The sequence below is a fragment of the Panthera leo genome, chromosome A1, assembly GCF_018350215.1.
Source record: "Panthera leo isolate Ple1 chromosome A1, P.leo_Ple1_pat1.1, whole genome shotgun sequence".
NCBI classification, from domain to species: domain Eukaryota; kingdom Metazoa; phylum Chordata; class Mammalia; order Carnivora; family Felidae; genus Panthera; species Panthera leo.
Genome location: NC_056679.1, coordinates 111,863,821 through 111,877,119, shown reverse-complemented (window position 1 = coordinate 111,877,119; position 13,299 = coordinate 111,863,821). Strand labels below are relative to the sequence as shown.

At 52.6% G+C, this 13,299-nt stretch overlaps 1 long non-coding RNA gene across 1 annotated transcript in view; it reads right to left on the bottom strand.

Moving 5' to 3' along the window:
* Positions 1–11,842: 11,842 nt before the first annotated feature.
* LOC122217930 overlaps positions 11,843–13,299 on the bottom strand; it is a 72,546-nt gene continuing 71,089 nt past the window's right edge. The window contains exons 5-6 of the long non-coding RNA XR_006201774.1: positions 12,516–12,716; positions 11,843–12,171 (exon numbers count right to left, since the gene is read on the bottom strand). This is a non-coding gene — a long non-coding RNA (uncharacterized LOC122217930). The remainder of the gene's footprint in view (positions 12,172–12,515; positions 12,717–13,299) is intronic.

Genomic DNA, 13,299 nt, shown 5'->3' with positions numbered 1-13,299 from the left:
ATGCATTTAGCATCCACTCCTGGCCTGTGACATCCAGCCTGGACCCATGGGTCCCTGCTGAGCACAGAGGCAGGCAAGCAGACCAAGCTTTGACTGCCAGAGCCACTATGTCTGATTTGCACATGCCAGAAAGAACCATCTGCTGGTGGTAACACAGAGAATGAGTTGGGAACAATAAAGCCTTCTCAGTGCTCCTCAAATGATGTTACAGAGAGGGCTGTGGTCCCCCTCCCACGTCCCAGGCCCTTCTCTGCTGCAACACCCTCTGCTACCCCATTCACCTGCCCCTCTCCCTGCTGCTGGGCTCATTCCCAGGTTCATCTCAAACCCACCCGTTCCAGGAAGCCTACTCAGACCACCCATGCCAGTGCATCAGTCACATGCCACAGCGGAAGGAGCCCCACATCGTAGGTTTGGCTTAGCTACATGCTTACTGTAAGACCCTCCCCCCTTAGTCTCTCTCTGTATCTCTCTGGGCCTCAGCATGCCCACCTGCAGCGAGGGGTAAAGCTAGATTGTCTCCAAGATACCCAGTCTCACATAGCACCCTCACCAGTGTGTACCATTACTCACTGCTTTTCGCCTAGCAAAAACTAACCTTTATTGAGCCATACATGATGCTAAATGCCTTACATACACTATCACATTCAATCAATATTTTGCAGATGGATGGATGAATACAAGGAGGGAGGAGAGGAGGGGAGAAAAGGCTTCACTCTAACCAAGCACCACACTCAGGAGGGCGGAGCCCTGTTCCTCTGGCTGGACTTGGCCCTGAGCTTAACTTTCCACTAGGGGCTCAGTAATGTGGGGAGGGGACACTGAAGAACTTACGGAAAGGAGATGAGATTTAGCGAGTCTCTTACACCGGAACAGGGTTCCCCGTTCCCGCGGCCTATCCACCCCCACCCTCCCGTGACTACAGGAGTTTCGGAAGGGACTTGGAGCTCCCAAATGAGAGACTGCCAGCAGTAACCAGATCCTTGTACAGATGCTGACTTAATGCATCTCTGAATGTTTTCCCCAGCCGGCCGGCCTGAGCGTGCTGGAGCAGAGATATGCGGGCCATCGGCATGGAACTGTAACCCGTTAGGATTAACCCCGGTGTCAAGACGTACGACAGGTCAGGGATCCTCTCAGTCACCGGAGAGCTGTCTGATATGCCACATGCCCTGTCACCTTGGCCTACTCCTCCCAGCCGCCACATTTCACCTTTACTTGTTTATGCCAAGTAACCTGAGCTCAGCGGGCTTGACCGAGGTGTGAGAGTCCTGACATGGCCCAGAGAGGCCAGGACGCCTGCTGTTGGCCTTGCTCTCATTCCTCTGTGGAGAAGGGGCCTCGCTCACATTACCTCGTCATTTAGGCGCTGGGGCACGGGGCCGGCTCCCCCGGCGACACAGCAGGCTGGTTCCAAGGGCACAAGCGAAACCCTGGGAGGTCCTAGCACCCCTGATCACCGTGGAACCTTCAGGAACTTGCTGGAAGTAAAGCATGTGCTCTCCTTCTCCACAGGCCCCCTGGTGCACCTCACAGTGCCAGAAGAAAGGCGCCGCACGCTATTAGCTCAAATAAGGAAAATAATGCTGGGGAGATTGAATTTTCTGCAGACTTGTTTAACTTGGTGATTTCTGAGCACTTGGTACTGGCGGCCATGGGGGAAAGGGCTGCCAGCCAGCGATTTATCAGCCGCTTCTTGAAAATATTCGTAGACTTATTAAATCAGCATGAGTCACTCTCCGGCCTTCCTCAAAAACATGAATCACGAATCACCAAAATCCAAGGGAAACACGTGACTCAAAAGTTTCTTTGGGACCTAAAGGGTCTGAGGAGCTGGGGGAAAGGTGTCGGGAACCCAAGGTCTCCCCACCAGCAAGTGCAACCCCCCCGGGGAAGGCACGAGGGCTGCCACAGGGCAAACAGAACCTCCAGGTGGAGCCCCAGAGACGCCAGCAGCGGCCTCAGAACCTCACACACCTGGCCCGTGTGTGTGCTCATGGGCTGTCTCACCCGGTCCTGGTGTGGGCCAGTCATCTTGCGGTACACTGGGCCATCAGCAGGGAGCGGGACTGGCCACGGCTCCGCCCTCACAGAGCTTGCGGTCTAGTGGAAGTTTCTGATGTGACAGGAACCCCATTTCCATTCCTCTCCTGGCTGGGAAAATGTGGGCAAATCATTTAACCTCACTGAGCCTCAGCTTCCCCTTTCTGAGGTCTACTCAGAGAGCTGTTATAAGGATTGTGAGAAAGAGCTAATACGCATCAAGTGCCTCACACGGGGCCTGGCACGTCATGACTGCTCAGCAAACATCAACCATTTTGCCAGAAGAAGAGGGATCTGTGACATCCTGCCAAAACCATGGGGCCCTCTACCCATCCCTACTGACTCTTCCGGCTGTGTCTAGACAACATGGAATCTGGGCAGCTGACACTCAGACTGGGGAGGAGCCCTGTCCTGGGTCCCCTGCCCGGGACTCCTGGCCCCCTGGACTGTCACCCTGTCCTGGGTCCTGGGACTCCTCGCCCCCCTGGAGTGTCAGCAGTAGCTTCAGGTCATCCCTTCCGACAAGGGTAGAACAATTTCTTCCTTTACGCCCTCTCTTCTGCAGTCTTTTGACCACTAAGTCCTGACCACGTTCTCTGCCTACAGCCCTCACCTCTCTCCAAAGAGACAAAGGTTGTGACAAGCAGCTTTGTCCTCGTGGCCCTGGGTCATCACAACTACCCTTGTCTACTCTCCCCCAGAACAAGGTCCAAGGTCCAAGACTCGAGTCTTCTCCTTGACGCTCATGCGGGACGCCCCTGCTTTCCGACAAACTTCTCTGTCAGACTTTCCAGTCTTCAGTCAGGCTGGAAACATCACCTCCCAAGCTGCCACCTCCAGGGCAGACGCTGTGTGCTGAGTGCCCAACTGGGGCAAGGAGGGGAGGGATTCACGCACACTGGACCGTGGGAGGGGGGAACCCAATATGGGCATAGAATCCGCACTTTTGGTCCGCATTTACTGAAACCTGCGTCTGCAGGATCATCCACCTCAGGGAAAACTCAGACACAGGGAGGTCAAGGGCCCAAGGTCAACATGCAGTGAGTGAGGGTAGTTAGGTCTAACCCAGGTTGGAAGGAGATAACGGGGTAGTAGGCCCATCGGTGGAAGGGCTGTGGTGTAGACAGCAAAATCATCAAGGCCGTGGTACCTCCTTCCCACACTCCTATTACCCACCTCCAAGACTGGCCTCCGACTTGGGAAGCAGCTTTACTGACAGCAAATTCCCATCGCTCAGGCCTTTCTCAAGCACCCCCAGGAGGGGTGAATCTATACACCCCCACCCAACACAAGACAAAGAACTCTGTGAAAGGCCAGGGTCTCTGCAGGTGATGGCAGAACTGCCCCGACTGAAGGAGACTGTCCCTTTAAGGGCCACCAAAGAACAGCATGGAAACCTCAGCTCAGAGGAAATGCAGCAAAACGGTCTTGTGTAGTGTAGGAAAGGGGTACCCAGATACCCTAAGGCTCATTCCAGTTCTGTCCTTGACCTGCTACTCAGAGCAGCCACCTTCACAATGAGATCCCCGTACAGTGGGTGACACAATGCCCTTGCACACTTGCACAGGAGGCTGTAAGAAGCTCCCACCAGGACACCCGCCCACTGCCATGACTGTCTGCCACTAACTTCCCAGGACAAAGAGCCTTGCTTCTGCGCCAAGCACACCAAGAGGGTGGGGCTCTCCATCACTCCTGTCTCCTTTTATGCCAGAATCGACAGGGGCCCAGGAAGTGACAAATGTGTCATGGTAGGGGCCAATTACACATGCTAATAACAAGTCCGTGCCGGGGCCCAGAGTCACCCAGATGGTAGAGGGGGATTTATGGCCCAAACCTGATTTCCCAGAATCCAATGAAGGCAGGAACAGAGAGAGACAGAATCTGACACAACTCTCTTCCAGGTCTCACTGGGAGCCAGCGTATTTTTGGAGGGCTTTGGCTTCGCCTGCTTGCTGTACTTTATTGCTGGCAGAGAGACGGGAAATTTATTACTTTACAAATCATACCATTCGCAGCATAAATGAACTGTCTGGCTGCAGCACGCTCGAGCCCAGATGATTTGCGGAACGTCTAATGGTAAGCGGAGTTATGCTATCTGCTTACGGCCTCCGAGACAAAAGCCAACCGTAACGCAGAGCATCTGCACAGTGTAACTCGAGGCCAGCAAATTGGCCGCGACTCGTAAATGTTGGCTCAGCAGCATTACATAACTCGGCGTGCTCGGCTGGGGACTCCGAAAAACGTGGGGGCAGCCCCTGGGTGCGACGAGCCGACCCTGACCGGGCTGTGGATGACAAGCAGGGCACCACGGGATCTCCGGGCCCCAAGGTCAGGGCTGGGTAGGGCACCACAGCCTGGCCAGTCCTGAGGCCTGCTAGCAATCAAGAGGCTGGGTGGGCTCCTGGGCCTGCCTGGTAAACAGGGAGCTTGCTATGGTCCTTCTCCTCCAAATCCTACAAACCTAGACTGGGAGGATGATCATGAAATCATTGTAGCCCCAACAAAGGCACAGGAGCCAGGCAGCAGCCATAGCCCATGAGGCTACCTTCCTGTGGCTGGCCCAAGTGGCAAGCAGAAAGCACTCATGACATGACCATCCCCACCAACAGGCTGAGCCCAGGGCCTGAGACATTGGACATCACTAAGAGGGAGGTGACAGCACACCATTGATGGAGGCAACCTGCAAGTCACTCGGTCTCTTGGTAATGCAGGCTGAGTGGTAGTGCCGGGATTCAGATCCAGGCTGTTGTAAGTTTGTTCTCACCTATCTACACTGAGCACAGGAACTTAATGATCATTATTTCCACAAAGCCTTCAAAACAACTCATGAGGTACGAATGTCAACATCCCCATTTTACAGGTAAGCAAAATGGGGCACAGGAGAGTCATGTCCCTTAACCAAGGTCATATACTTAGTGAGTGCAAGAGCCAGGATTCAAGCTCAGGATCCCCTGGTTCTCAAGTTTCTGTTTTTCCCATGGCACCTGCCTCCCAGGATCTAAGGTGTCATTCTATGCCTTCCCACCACCTCACGTTGTGCTGTTTGATACTGTATCGGTGACTATTTTCTACCTGTCCAGCAACGGGTTGAAAAAAGGCCCCCAGAAAAGGAGGTCCAGGCCTGGCTTCTGGGAACTCACAGTTGGATTATTCCCAAGTGTGAGCCCCAAGAGGGATAGGGTGGAAGCTCTCCATGAGATGTGGGAGTGTGAGGTGATCAGGGAAACCTTTTGGATCAGGGGGTCTTTGAGTCGCCCAAGGTTTGCTGTGGCCCAGGAAGAGCAGCAGAGACCCTATTTCAAACAAACATGGTGCCTGTCTCCAACTCAGGGACTTGGGTGACCTTTGCATGGTAGGAGAGGGACCCAGCAGAGATGGCCCATTTGCAGATGGGCCAAAGGGCCCTGCCTGAATTCCGAGACAATCCTCATCTCAGGCTTAGAATGTAACACCAGGTAAAGTTCAACACCTACTGATTCTCAACCATGTCAAAGTCTTTAGCCAAAAAGAAAACAAAAATGCTGTCTCAATAGTTCATTTAAAAATAGGCAATGGCATTTGAAAACACTTTGATCTTCAAAAAGTTCAACACCTACTGATTCTCAACCATGTCAAAGTCTTTAGCCAAAAAGAAAACAAAAATGCTGTCTCAATAGTTCATTTAAAAATAGGCAATGGCATTTGAAAACACTTTGATCTTCAAAAATAACAAAGCTATCTTGTTACCATAGAGAATTTTTACTGTGCCACTTGGCAGTCAAAATAAAACGCTGTTTACTGAAGACTCAGCTAAAAATAGCCTAACTGTTGCTCATAAGCCTTAGAAGACAAACGCTTGGCCCGACCATATCATTCTCTTATGCTCTCACACACCTCATGCGTTCATTCATCTACCTACTCATTCAGTGAGGCTCACATCTCCGATCCCAGTCAAAGACTAACAGAAAAGGTCATGGGGATTTCTGGTTCCTTCCATGTCACCTGCAGAATACAGATTAAGCCCCATGATCTCTAGAGAAACTTAAATTTAGTTAATGGACTTTTTAATAGCATGTAAACATCGCCCTCCATCAGGAAGCCTATTAGCTTCATAAATAGTACACATGCGTCCACATGGAACACGGGCTGCAGGAAGGTGACAGTGTCCAGAGTTAGCACCTGCACCCTCACTGTTTCCGGGAGTCCCACCAAGGGCATTGGCGTGTCTCTGTCAGAACCCTTCTGGCAGATAACTAATACGTCATGCTCAGGAGAGGCTGTGGCAACGTTCATCACTGGCTCTTATCCTGTTGGAAAACTCCCAAAAGCCAGGATATGTGGCCCTGACCTAGACAGGAAGCCCAGCAGGAACACACTCTGGTCATGGACCTAAGCCACCTGGAGCTATGATGGCCGCCAAAGGAGCACAAAACTGAAGGAGTTTCTTTATCCCTATGGGCATGCCCTCCAGGAAGTGCTCAGGGTTCCCCGAGCCCTGGGGAGCTCTTTTGGAAGAATGAGGGGAGAGGTAAAAAATATTCCTGGACTCAAATCTAAGTGCTCTTCCAAGCCAGGTGCCAGCCCAGCAGAAGGAAGTGCACACACACACAACGCAGCCCCCGTGCAGTCAGCTGGCGTACCCTCTTCTGGGTGACAACCTCCCAGGAACATGCCTATGGTACCAGCAGCCGCCAGGAGAGTAACCAGGGAGGACAAAGATTCTGAGGACCACTCTGAGTTCCTCTGATGAAACAAAGCAAGGCCATTTGCTCTACATCTCCCTGGAGGAGATGCTTCTGCCAAGGTGCTGTTTCCCAGAAGATTCTATCTCAACACACAGAGACTCACTGGGCTGGGCTGGGCAGGGCCGTGACCTGCCTGCCCCACCCCTGGCCCGATGACAGCCATCTTTTGTACTGTCTGCCCCTGAGGTAACACTCCATAGTGCTACCACTGACCTATGAGTTGGGTCAATCTGATTCCTTGCCTTGGAACTCAGAAGCGAGCAAGTTCTAAGATATCTACAGGTGCAGCAGCAGAGTCTGCTGAAAAATATAAACATTTCCTAAAACTGAGAAGTTTGAAGTTGAGGAAGTTGCCCCAGGTTGAGAAGACAGAAGCTGGGGTGAGGGGGCAGAGGGGAGGGTGAGAGCCCAGGTACAGAGAGGCCAACAGAGGGGAGTAGTTGAACCACAATCTCCTACCCCTGGGGCCCAGAGTCATGTGATCCAGAACTTGCCTCCAATTGCCTGAGCTGAGTTGGGAGCTTACTTCCAGGCCACAAATGCAATGAAACTCATGGAGATTCCATCAAAGTTGTCTCCACAGATGTCCTTGAACCCCTAGCAGCCACCAGCAGGGAATGAAGTGGGTGGAGCATAGTTTAGGTCTCTGGAATGGGGCCCAGCACTGTGACCCCCGGGGTGCTGTGGCAATGCAGATGTGTAGAGCCTCCCAAGGCTACTGACTGGGTATGTCTGGGGTGAGGCTGTATAGCAACAGTGTTACAAAGCCTTCAGGTGTCAGGATGCTGGGCCAGGTTTAGAAACCACTAGGTTGGGTCACATACCCCTTCCCTCAAGAAAACTGAAACCCCGGAATTCATATGGCAGGAGACAGGGTTTGAGGAGCAGTGTTGCTTTTTGGGAAGTTCCACATCAGTCTAGCAAAACCTGTTCTCCTCTCTCGGGCTTACGAATGCAACCCCACCTCCTCCAAGAAGCCCATCCTTCTTGTAGGAACTCTTTCCTGAGCCCCACCTTTCCCACACCCTGACACCCAAGGTTCCCTGTGGTTTTCAGCCTACACCACACAGGAAATGCTTGTCCCGGCACAGCCCACGGCCTACTGGATAGGGCTGTATCCTCCAAGATGCAGAGCCATCTCTGGACTTCCCCTGAGCTCCCACTAGAGGCTCAGGCTCAGATGTGGCTATGTGGGTGGGGCTTGTAGCAGGAAAGAAATCAACTCTTCTTGACCTTTTGGATCTGTGGTGACCCCTGGGCCGGGCATTCTGATGGAGGGAGGCAGGCCCAGCCCATCTTCACAGGCAGCAACAAGACACAGGGGAGAATGGAGCTGGGGCCCATGACTCAGCCCAGGGCCCAGGATCATTTTGGCAAAACCTTTATACCTCCTCTTAGTAATAGTACTCAGACGGGTAGGTGTGGGAGAGGCAGGAGTTTCGGGGAGAGGAGAAGAAAGGAAACCTTCTGAAACGCCTTGCAACTCAGGCGAGAGGCTGGCTCCCTCAAAGCCGGGCCCGGGTGCCAGCTACTACTCTGGTCTGCCACGGTTCTGAGCAATCGGGTGCAGCTGGAAGTGTGCAGGCGTGGAGAAGGCCCCACCACGCAAAATGTGCATTTGATCAAGGTTGAAAACATGGTGTAACATGAGTTCTCCTGATCTATTGGATTTCTGGAAAGAGCCCTGAACTCCTCACTCAAGTTCAACCTCAGGTCTCGGGAAAAACGAGTTTGTTAATTCAAGCAATTCCCCGGTGGTTAGTAGTTTATACCACATGCTTTGAAACAATGTGGCCTGAGTCAGGGGAGAAGTTGAATGGCTTCCTAGGGGAGGGCCAAAGCCTATCTGTTAACCTTGACAGGTTGGGCAGCCTCCTGCTCTGGATGGCCCAGCTTTCCGCCAGCACCCTCAAGAGGTTCGGGGGAGGGCTCCAGCTCCAGAGCTCACACATCCACATGCAGCAGCCCCCTCTCGTCAGAGAACAGCCAGCCTCCCTGATCCCCAACCTTGCAGGCCAGAGAGCTGCCATCTGCCTTCACTTGCCTCAAGAGGCCCGCGCCTCCCGCGGGCACTGGGGTCCACGAGGACCATGGCCATGACCATCCCGCCAAGCCAACCAAGCCATCCTACTCGTGCTGGCCAATGTGGATGAGAGCCACGCTCAGCCCCACTTGTGGGTCGGTCTCAGGCAAGGGGAGGCTATGGGGAGGATCCTTTTAAGAGAAGGTTACTGTGAGACCTCCAAGCCACTTGATAAATTCCATTCCTTCATGCAGTGAATATTTATCAGGCATCCATTACCTACCAATCTCAAGGTTCTAAAACCCAGGACACACCTCCCAAGTGTGGACGTGTGAGAATGTGTAAAAGCAACGATCAGCATATATTAATAGCACCTGTCTATGTAGGACCCTCACAGGTATCAACAGTTTGAAATTCTTAATAACTCTTGAGGTAGGCACAGATGAGGCACAGGATCTTGCCCCCCCCCCACCAGCCCCCACTCCTGACCAGCTGGTAGCTGGGATTATGGGCATTCAGACTCAGGCAGTCCAGCTCCAGAGCTTGGTCCTTAACCATGGCCTGGATCATCATCCTCGTCATCGTTACAAGGCAAGCATGCACACTCCCGCTGATCTGCCCCTTCCAGGCAAAACCAAGCACCCAGGAAGTGGTATCCTTAGGGCGAACCCAGGTTCTGTCCGAGTTCTGGCCCCAAGCTGCTGGCTCCCATCATCTGCCTCAGTGAATCTCGGACAAGATACGCCACCTCTCAGCCTCTTTTTCCCCCACTTTGACATGGAAATAATAATCACCCACAGGGTTCTTGAGATTATTACGTGAGATAATAAAGTGCTTAGCACTTTGCGGCATCTGTAAATACAGGTCTGATAAAAAAAAATGATCTACTCTTTAAGAATTATGATTATTTTTTTAACATTTATTTATTTATTTTGGGGGGAGGGAGGGGCAGAGAGAGGCAGACAGAGGATCCAAAGCAGGCTCCGTGCTGTCAGCACAGAGCCCAATGTAGGCTCAAACTCATGAAACTGTGAGATCATGACCTGAGCCAGTCAGACGCTTAACCAACTGAGCCACTCAGGCACCCCAAGAATTATTATTAACAACATTATGATATTAATATTTTATATCTATGAAATGCCAGGGCATATAAGCCCTGAGCAGGTCCAAGTTGGGGAAAAATACTGATATCTATCACAGTGTCATATGACATTATTATTATTTCTATCTGGGTTCCCATTTCACTTTTTTTTTTTAATTTTTTAGTGTTTATTTATTTTTGAGAGAGAGAAAGACTATGAGTGGGGGAGGGGCAGACAGGGAGGGAGACATAGAATCCAAAGCAGGCTCCAGGCTCTGAGCTGTCAGCACAGAGCCCAACATGGGGCTCGAACCCACAAACCACGAGATCATTACCTGAACCGAACTCGGACATTTAACCGACTGAGCCACCCAGGTGCCCCTCCCATTTCACTTTCCACCTAAAGGAAATATCTTTACTTTCCACCTTGATCAACTGTCCAGCGCTCCCCTTTCCTTCCCTCCTCCTCCCGCTCATGACCCCACCGCAACGCCAAGCTCACACACCAGGGCCATGAGGTGTAGGTAACTGATGCTGCCACTACAAACAAGGAACAAAAAATACCGAAATACTTGCCACTTTTCAGGGGTTTGAGCATCACCACTCCCTGAGGAACTTGATATTTTTTGGCAGTGTGTTCACTTATAGCTCCTTCCAATGAGTCCAGAAAGATGGAAACGTGCAAGAGATATAAGGCACCGCTGCTCAGGGGGAAAGGCACTGATAGGCCACGCCACTGAAGACCACCAGGAAAGATGGTCCGTTTCCAGATTCCTAACCTGACCAACGGCAACTGAAGACCTCAACAGAGGCCTGGACTCCTGCTGTATCTGATTTCCCACCTCCACGTGCAGACAAAGGGTGGGCACTTTTTTTTTTTTTAAGTTTATTTATTTTTAAGGGAGAGAGAGACAGAGCATGAGCGGGGAAGGGGCAGAGAGAGAGGGAGGGAGTCACAGAATCAGAAGCAGGCTCCAGACTCTGAGCTGTCAGCACAGAGCCTGAGGTGGGGCTTGAACTCAGAAGCTGTGAGATCATGACCTTAGCTGACATTGGATGCTCAATTGACTGAGCCACCCAGGCGCCCCTAGGGTGAGCACTTTAGATCCAGTCCCATCTCAGTGGATATTCTCACCACCCCAGCAAGGAATGGGTTATTCCCTCCTGATAGCCAAGGAGCAGGCTGGGGGCCAGAGACAGTCAGGGATGTGTCCAGGGTGTCTCAGGGCTTGGGGTAGAGTTGGGGCAGAGCCAAGTCCTCTGTCCCCTGGACTCTTGGCCGGGGGAGGGACGTTGTAGCCCACACCACACATCTCAGGAAGGCTAAGCCATTCCTTGTGCTGGCTGCTGGGCCAAGAGGTCATAGCTATGCCTCACAACACCCTAGCCAAGTTTTCCATAAAATCATCCAAAGCCAACAGGAGCTCCGGGAACCATCAGTCTGTAGCTGTGGCTCCCTCCCTGGCTGTGGGAACCTCCAGCTCCCTTGGGCCTGGGCTAAGTGCATGCTCCACACATGAAGGGAAAATGTACCAAAAGCTAATCCTTCTCCCCAGACAAGGCCTGTCCCTGGGGCAGCCCACATGGCGCTCATGGCCAATTGAGATCTTAGCAGCCAACGGCAGTGCTCAGCGAGGGACTAAACAGACACAGACAGGCTGAGCTCCCCAAGGCATCCACCCGCCACTGCCCCACAGTGCCCCAGACACCAAAGACCCACAGCTGCACCCGTGTACAAATGCCTTAATCCCAGCTCAGCTGCATGAACACACGCACCTTTCACGTCCATGGTAGCAGGCGCAAGAGGCAAGCCACAGGCGAGAAGCAGCTGGGTGTGAGGGCAAGCTGAGGGAGATGGGCCCTCCACCCCTCCCCATTTGCACAGGGCAGTGGGAGGTACATGACAGGAGCTGGGGACCGGCCCAGGCCTCTCTGCCTCTAACAGAAGCCCGTTCAGCACCTGACCCGACAGTACAGAGCACAGGGATGAGAAATGGGCCCAGTTTCCGCCCCACCAAATCCTTCAGGATGACCACTGAAGCTGCGAAAAATCAATTTTCTGCAGCTTCTTCGGAAGCCAGGATTTATTTTCTGAGTGCACAGAGCCATTGGCTCAGATGTTTTCCATCAACTCCCTCCAGGCCTCCAGGCCACCAAGCATAGCCGGCTGCCTCCCTTCTTCTTTCTCCCTTGACACTCCAACCCACAACCAGAGCTATACCTGTGACAACAGAAGGCCTCACTCAGGAAAACCAAGCCGGGTGCCAGGGGTCCATCCTCAACAACACAAGTTCACCTTTCTGGAAAAACAAACCAAAGCAGAAAGCCCTTACACATACCCATGTGGGGAGGGGTGGAGAGGGCCGCAGAGCGCTGGACCTGAGGTTCGCAGGGCAGGAATGAGAACCACTAAGTGAGGATGACAGTGCTTCTGCTTCTCAGTGTCAGCTCCCTCCTATTTCCTGAGGGCCTTCTGCTCAGGGCCTTGGGCCAGAGGTGTGTCCCCCCTCACCCATCTGAGCTGTAGGCTCTAACCCAAGAAGCTTCCAACTATGGCGACCACAGCAACCAGCATGGATTCACAGAGGCACGAGCCATGTCTGTCACACACACACACCCACATTCACCAAGGGACAGTGCCAACCTGGACAGGGTCCTGGGGGCACCAGGATCATGGATGATACTCTCCAGGAGACCCAGTGGGCCAGACAACCATCCTGAGGGACCGGGACCAGTTCTTTTCTTGAGGCTTCAAGCCTTATTCTCTTTCTACAGTCACTCTGGATAGATGCCAGCAGGAAAGGTTCTCAAGGTGTGGTCCCTGGACCAGCCACAATGTCAGCACCTGGGAAATAGGATGAAAGGTATTGGCAGGTCCCACCCCAGACTTCTTCAATCAGAAATCTGGCATGGAGCCAGGCAGCCTCTGTCTTAACAAGCCCTCTAGGTTATTCTGGTGCAGCTAAGCCTAGAGAACAACTCCTCTGGATGGCCATGCTGTCAGGGGCTGGATTTGGAGACAGGGTGCCATCAGCTCCTCTGCTTTCCTTTGGCCCAATGTGCTGTGCCACCTCTCAGCTAGCAAGCCTCAGGGAACCTTGTGACCCCACCAACTACTCCCCTGCCTGGTTCTGGAGTCCTCCTGGGCTCCCGTACTCTCAGAAGGCTGAGAAGCTACCCCATTGCTTGCCGCCATGCCCCAAACCCCAAGTACCCATTCTCACTGTTGATCAGTATCACATTTTTTATTCATATCCTAATTAAAATAATATTATACAACATCCAGTGACCACATCCCCATCTCAGGGGTCTTTGTACTTACTGCCCCCGAACCTAGAACTCTCTTCTCCCAATCAGCAGGCTTCACTCAGGTCTCTGAGCAATGTCACCTCTCCAGAGAGATCTGTCCTCCTCATCCTATCTAAGAG